General features: G+C 45.1%; 1 protein-coding gene across 4 annotated transcripts in view; it reads right to left on the bottom strand.

The window, feature by feature from the left end:
• The window catches only part of LOC147014824 (potassium channel subfamily K member 2-like), a 79655-nt gene that overhangs the window by 23219 nt on the left and 48936 nt on the right, over positions 1 to 7500 (bottom strand). The gene's annotated exons all lie outside the window — the stretch shown is intronic.

Here is a 7500-nt window from a genome sequence, read left to right as displayed (position 1 = left end):
ATATATATATATATATATATATATATATATATATATGTATATGGATGTATGTTTGTATGTATTGTTACAGATTTTTGAATCCAGTCTGATGAAAGCATCCACATATCCTTGTCCTCAGACAGTCATTTCCTAAAATGTATGTTCAGATTAGCCCCATCCCCATGTCTAATGTGATGCGTTGAGAAGGGTAAAGGATAGATCCCCTCTCTTATGGGAAGCTTTTTTCTTTACGACAGACACGTTCACACACATTTCTTTCACAAGCTCTGAAGCCCGCCCCCATTCTTCCTCAGCGGCAATCTTTTGTGAGCTCCGACGCCCGCCTTTTTTGAGAGCGCACGGGCCGTCATGGTAAACGTGCCCCAGTGGGGCGGGGTGAACTTGGGGCAGACTGCACCCCACGGAGAAGGCCCGGGGATATAAAAACGAGCGAGAGGTACGTTTTGAAGAGAAAAGCGTGAGGAGAGAAAATCAAAAGGAGGGGAAAAAAACGTTCTGAAGAGAAAATCGTGAGGAGAGAAAAGCGAAAGGAGAGAGGAAAAAGCAAAGGGCGAGAGAAGCGAGCAAGAAGCGGGTGTCTGACCAGCATCAACAAGACAATTTGCCCTTCCCAGTGCTTTGGCAAGCGAGCATGTGGAGCGTATGTGAGTGTGAGCAGCGCCACCAAGTGAGGCACGGGTCGATCACCAACAACACCAGGGTCTAAACCCGCGACGGACGATCTCTGTACCCTCCAGACTTCGACTGGCGTTCAAGGCTGCCCCGCGAGAGGGTGCATGGCAAAGCTGAGTGCTGGCGACGGACGTGACACGCACGCACACATTTCAGGATGTTTTCGCTTCACGGACGACTTTCTGCTGAGCGAGACGATTCTTTCTCCTCCCCCTGAATGATCTGTTGGGTACCCTTGTCTGTGTTTATCTGTAACTCAACCCCCGATAAGCATCTGCACTTTGTCTCTTTCCTGGCATTTTGATTGATTTTGCTTAGAAACTCATTCTTTATTTACCTCAGCAAATAAAAAGTTCTTTTTATTTATTTATTTTATTAGTAATAAATTATTTGTTGATTTCCAACCTGTCCGTGTTTGTCCTTTCCTTCCATTGGTCTAGCATTTGTCGAACCGAGATAGACTGGGAGGTAATTACCACAGATTTGACCAAAAATCTTCGGCATGCACCAGCGGTTAAAACGCTCGGCCGCCTTAATTAAAATCTAATCAGATAACATTGGTGCTTTGCCGAGGGCACGCTCCCCGCTCAGGTAACCACGTGACCTCTAGTTAAATGGAATAATTAGACAGCGGATACTGGAACTCGTGGTTGACTGTGTGGCATTCATGGTTTTAAAACAACCCACCGTACCACAACGTTAATTGTGAGCGGTGGCCCCAGGTCCGGCTCTACCGAGAACAACCGAGGATTAATCCCCCTGAGTGACAAGCTGGTGTCTCGGTACCTGTGACTGCAACAGTATGTATGTATGTATGTATGTATGTATGTATGTATGTATATATATATATGTACTGTATGTTCCCGAAATACAGCAAAAATGGTACACGACAGCGCAAAATTTTAGGGCCACCTTACTCACCATTCTTGTGCGGTGTACAGTATCAAGTTTCGTTCAAATCGGGCAACAAAAAAAATATTAAACAAGTGGTGCCAGGCACAACAAATCCCACCCATTTAAGGCATAAAGTTATTTTGGGGATCAAATTTAAATTTGATACATCCTTCATCTGAATGTTGATTATAAGAAATATAATAAGGAATATTTTAGTCTTAGTTTGAAGTCAATTAAACCATTTTTGACGAAGTTATGAGCGAAAAAGATTTTGACCTTTTCGTGACCTGACCTTGACCTTTGACCTAATTGGACCCAAAGTTAATGGGGTCGTCCGAGATTCATTACCCACCTGTGGATACAATTTGACAGTGTTTGAGCCGTTTTCCCGTAAAGTTGTATTTTTGTAACCATGTTTTAGCTTTAATGGAAAATTTGTAATTTTGACCGATGGCCATGACCCCCAAAACTTCGGACCCTACCGATCTTCACAAATATGCATTTTTCATTATAGGAATGGGTAGGATTATAAGTGACAAATAGAATAAGGTTCACTATAAGCTTAGTTTGAAGTAAATCAGATCATTTTTGACGAAGTTATGAGCGAAAAACGATTTTGATCTTTTCGTGACCTTGACCTTGACCTTTGATCCAATTGGACCCAAAAGTTAATGGGGTCGTCCAAGGTTCATTGCCCACCTGTGGATTAAATTTGATAGTGTTTGCTAAAGCCGTTTTGCCGTAAAGTTGCTAACAGACAGACAGACAAACAAGCAGACAAACAAACCGGACGATTACAATATCCCGCTCCCTCCCTCCGGGAGGGGGCGGGATAAAAATCAATTCCCAATTTGGTCAAGTACTGTTCGGGAATATTTGATCAATGCATACAACCTCAGTGGTATAGTTCGCTGGAGCTATCTTTTTTTTTTCTTGAAATGATTTTTTTTTTTCATCAACAGCTGTTACAACGGGAACCCAACGGGTTCACGGGTCGTTCAGTACTGGTTATAATTCAAAACACGTCACTGTACTGGAAAGCATGGGGACAGGAATACTGTACTGTGAATGATGGAGACTTGTAATACCCTCCCGCACCTGGAGGCGGTGCTACACGATACACATTTACAGAGAGAATGTGCATCCCATCCCCCTCCATCCACTTCCTCACTACTCCCCCAAGTCAACCGCCAAAGATAAAAACACCCCTATACACTAAATGGGGTCATGCTGATCCTCTGTCGCAAGGCTGAATGTAAACACCGGTCCATGAATTATCGTAAGAATTATTATTTGATTTCAGGCCAAATTTATACTTTCTTGACTCATCAATTCGATGATTGAATCTTTCCCTGTGACCCTTGTTGGTAAAGCTATTGTTTGCAGAGGAAAATTTGTGACTTTTAATGACCATGTTTTTATTGTGCCAAACTGCGACGTCAAGCATTCTCATGTATAATGGTCTCCTTTTTTAAAATCTTTTATTTTTGTATACGGAGTCAAGGCTCATGGAAGAGTGAGAACATAGAATGGATCAGGACACAACATAACAAAAGGAACTGCAGAAAAAGAAAGGGGGAAATACCAACAGCAGGGTCGATGGAGAAAATAGAGTAATAGACAGAGACGGACAATCAAGGGATACGGTTAACAATTGCGTAAGGGAGAACGCAATGGGTGGACAAGATGGATACAGAAGCAAAATTTTGGGAGGGGAGGAAGTGTTTAAATGGGTGAAGAAAAGATCATGGTTTGGATTGGGGACAATCAGAGATGGTAGAGAACAGCTGTCTTTCACATCTGGAGGGAAGAATGAGATCGAAGCGAGTGTGGAAGTTGGTTCCACAGGCAGGAAAAAGAAGGAACAAATGAGTGGAGGTGAGCAGTGATCCTGGATTTAGGTAGTTTCACCAGGAGCGGATTGCTGGTGGACCGTGTGCACCACACAGATACCTGGGGGGGGGGGAGGGTGCAGGGAGGAGCAAGGTGAAGACAGAGGGTGCAAGACCAGAAAGGAGGTCGAAGAAGACAGAGACCACTGATCTGTCGGTGATGGTGAAGTGATCGGCCCATAGACTCGAATTAATCGTGAAATATTCCAATGATCTTGAAGGCCTTGTTTTCCACAGCTTTAAGCTGAGCAAGGTGTGAGGCAGGGGAACCAGCCCAGAGGAGTGCAGTACTTCATGAAACTGTGGATGAAAGCCTTGTAGGTGAACAGGAGTTCAGGTGTGCCAAGGAAGGGACTTTGCACGACGGAGGATGCCCAATTGGCGACTGGCTTTTGAAGCCAAATTTAAGATATGGCTTGCCCAAGAGAGATAATGGCTGATCGTGAGACCCAATAGTTTGAGTGACTGGACTTCTCTGAGAGGGTTGTTGAGAAAGTATATGGGATGGTTTGCGGTACGGTCTTCACGGAGAGAGAGAGATTGAGTGTGGGATTTCTTAGGGTTCAAAGGCATATTCCAAGTGTTTGACCAGTTTGTGATTGTTGTCAAGGTCTGAGGAGAGGGAAGAGGATGCAGCCTGCCTTTCTGTCTGAAGGATGAGGGATGTCATGGCAAAGGGTGGAGTCATCAGCAAAGAGATAAAGGGGATTTTCCAGAGAGTCAGTGAGATCATTGATGAAGACTAGGAATAGGATGGGGCCTCGAACACTGCCTTGGGGTACTCCAGCCTTGACAGGGAGAGGAGAAGAAAAGAAAAAAAAGTGTTCTCATACTTTGTGAACAAGAACACAAAGTAATAAAACTTAAATATGAAGAGATTTCAAACAGAATCAAGGGAACAATTCAACTACATTCTCCAGCCTGAAACACCAAAAATGGAAAGATTTAAATTTAACAAATAAAAGAAAACGTGGGACTATCTCTCACTGAGAAAAGGTTTATCTAATTTATTTCTATGTGGCTTTTAAGACTGTTAATGAAGTGCATTAAATATGATGCTCGGCGTCTTTACTGAACTGCCATATTCACCAAATTGAATTCTTTTCTCATGTTTGTATGCGTGCCAAACATGCTTATACATGGGCCGGCTAATGCTGTACGTGCACTGACCGTGTTTGTATGCACTGCATGTGCTGACTGTATATACCGTACCCTTCCCATCTCAAGCAAAGTTGAATGATGGTAAAAAGTTCCACCAGGAATGACCAAAGATCAAATTTTGAGTTGAAATGTTCTTCCATTTTGACCCCTGTACCCTCAGTCCCCCATCCCCCACCCCTTGGGGGGCATGAACCGGGGATAAAATCCAAAATATCGTTACATATTGTTGTGGGCCGGGTATCGGCGACGAGCACGACCGCTAGATGGAGCAGTAGAGTCGGCTCCACCGAACACCTGGAATCTAGATCGTACCTTTCCGATAACTCTGCAGGTACGGGTCCCTTACAGGACCGTGAATCATCAATAATTCAACCGTGTGGGACAGGGTTATTTGCCAAACTTCAAAATACCCAGAGCCCCACGTGGTGAACTACCGAGGAGTTCACACTATCGATGGAGCGCGAACGGGATGAGCCGTTACCGTGCTCGACCCGTGCGTAACCCGAGCGGATGGTTACTGAGGTTCCGTCAGTCCAAATGCACAACTATGGCAGCAACGGCCTTTTTAATCCACCAACACGCACCGTGCTAATCCAATGAAGAAAACACAAAAAAACGAGCTGAAACATTCAACAAGATGGATATTTCTTTACAATAGGGGGGAGGGGAACACAGAAAGAGCAGAGTTAAACCGACTAAGCAATGCAATCATGTACAAGCGAAGAGCACTTAACAATTCCTACTTACAGACGGGCCCACAGACACACACACGCACACACAAATACCCCAAAGAAGTGATGGCCGCAGCCTTTATTGAAGGTTCCCAGCTCGAGGGGAGATGAGCTGGGAACCAGAGCTATCTTGGACCTTCCCGCCTCGTGCGGTCTTCGACGTCCTGGATCGGCGGGACTCGAACCCGCAACTCGATGCCGCTGCAAGCACCGGGAACGGAGGGCAGCATCGGGCTCTCGCACGCTCCTCCAGCATGCGACGAGACCAGAGCCAGCGACAAGGCGAGACCAGAAGCCAGCGACCAGAACCAGAGACGAGACGAGAACTTCACGTTCCAGCCAGAACGCCCTGAACAATTGAACTGGCGAACGCTCCTGCCACGAGCACACCGTCTCTCTCAACGCTGGTCCAAACAACCACATTTTCTTCTCAGGCGGGAGGGCTTCTTTTTTGGCCACTCGCCTCCTGATTGGACGGTTGCGTCGCGCGATTCGCTCGTCACCCCAATGATTGGCCGAAAGGGGCGCCAAGTGCGCTGATTGGACAGGGGGGGGCGTGACGGCCATCGCGGCGGACCGCCCCTCAAACAAGGAGAGTAACATGGTCCTGCGTAGGCTGCGCTTATTGGCCGTCCGACGGCAACCTCGCTCGCATTTCCCGGAGTGGGCGAGAGAGACGTCAGGTCCTCGTGAACTCCGCCCACGTACGTGCTGACACGCACACCTGCAATGGTGCCAGTGGAGGATGGTGGAAGGAAGCGAAGGCAGGTGTCGTCGTTAGAAAGTTGTTGTTGATATAAAAATGTAAAAGAAAACCCTGACTATCAAAATAACTCTGCAGCGCATGAACATTTAATTCCCATTAAACTAGGGATGGGCCCTAACTAGAAACACGTACTTACCGATATAACTGTTCTATAGGGACCTGAATGTTGAGTGCAGTAAGCTTCCAGATTCGTAACAATATTTCATGCATCCCCCAATGTTGATTGCATATTGAAGTTTCATTTTAAAATGTTTAAAATGTGCCCATAATTGCATGTTTTGGAATTTGACTTTAAATTTTTTTGAAAACAAACAAGTGTTTAAACCCCCCCCCCCCCAAAAAAAAAACAGGGTGATATTGTAATATGCTCCTGTCTGACTGTCTGTCACGCTATTTCCTCCTCAACAATTATACAGAAATTCACCAAACTTGGTCGTTATGATCACCACTTGGCAAGAATTTGGAAAAGCTGGATCATTCTGGCCCCACTAACTGGCGTGGAGTCAAAACGTCAAATACCAAAAATGTAATTACGGACATATTTTTAAGCATTTCAAAATGAACCATTGTTTATACACCCAACACTGGGAGACATGTAATTTGTTAAGATTTTTTTGGATTTCATCCTTGGTTCATGCTACAGGGAGTGGGGACTTGAGGTCATCAGGGTCAAAATGGGAAAAAACGTTGAAACTCAAAATTTGATATTGGGTCATTCCTGGTGGAACTTTTTGCCATCTTTCAACTTTGCTTTAGGTGGGCAGCAATGGGAATTTGCGATGGCGTGTCATCGACTTCGCTCAAGTCTCTTGTTACGTTCATGAGGGTAGTTTATATTGTGAATAAAACAACAATAAAACAAATAGACAACTCTGTCCTGAGAAAGGGCTATTTTAAATCACAAATTACTACTGTATCTATCATGATGAAACAAGAGTCACGGAAGTTGGCCAAAGTTCCCCAGCATTACATCTGTGGAATCTAAAGCTTTCACCATTATTGGAATCTCCCGCAATGAGGCCGAAGCACCAAGTCTGTTATGACATCACAGATATGTCGGTGGATAAGTTGTTTATAACCGCCTCTCCTCTGGACTAACTCCCCTTTATGCTGTCAGACCCCCGACTCTCTCCAGCAACTCCAGGATGCACACGCTTGCCCAGCAACCACCTCCCAGTTAAACATCCGGAATCCAAGCTTACCGCACACCTCCACTCTATTATTCCTCTGTTCTCCCATTTATGGAACTGCCTTCTGGATATGGTTCAATCCCATTCTCCCTTCCAGGGTTTCAAGCAGGTGGTGAACCACCACCTCATGTTATTCCCAATCTCTATACCTGTGATGTTTTCTACCCCATTAACTGACCATAAACAAACCCCCT

Source organism: Eptatretus burgeri, chromosome 13, assembly GCF_056783735.1.
Source record: "Eptatretus burgeri isolate ZD-2024b chromosome 13, Ebu_testis_v1, whole genome shotgun sequence".
Taxonomy (NCBI): domain Eukaryota; kingdom Metazoa; phylum Chordata; class Myxini; order Myxiniformes; family Myxinidae; genus Eptatretus; species Eptatretus burgeri.
Note: the sequence above shows the minus strand (reverse complement) of the source record. Positions and strands in the feature narration are given on the sequence as shown.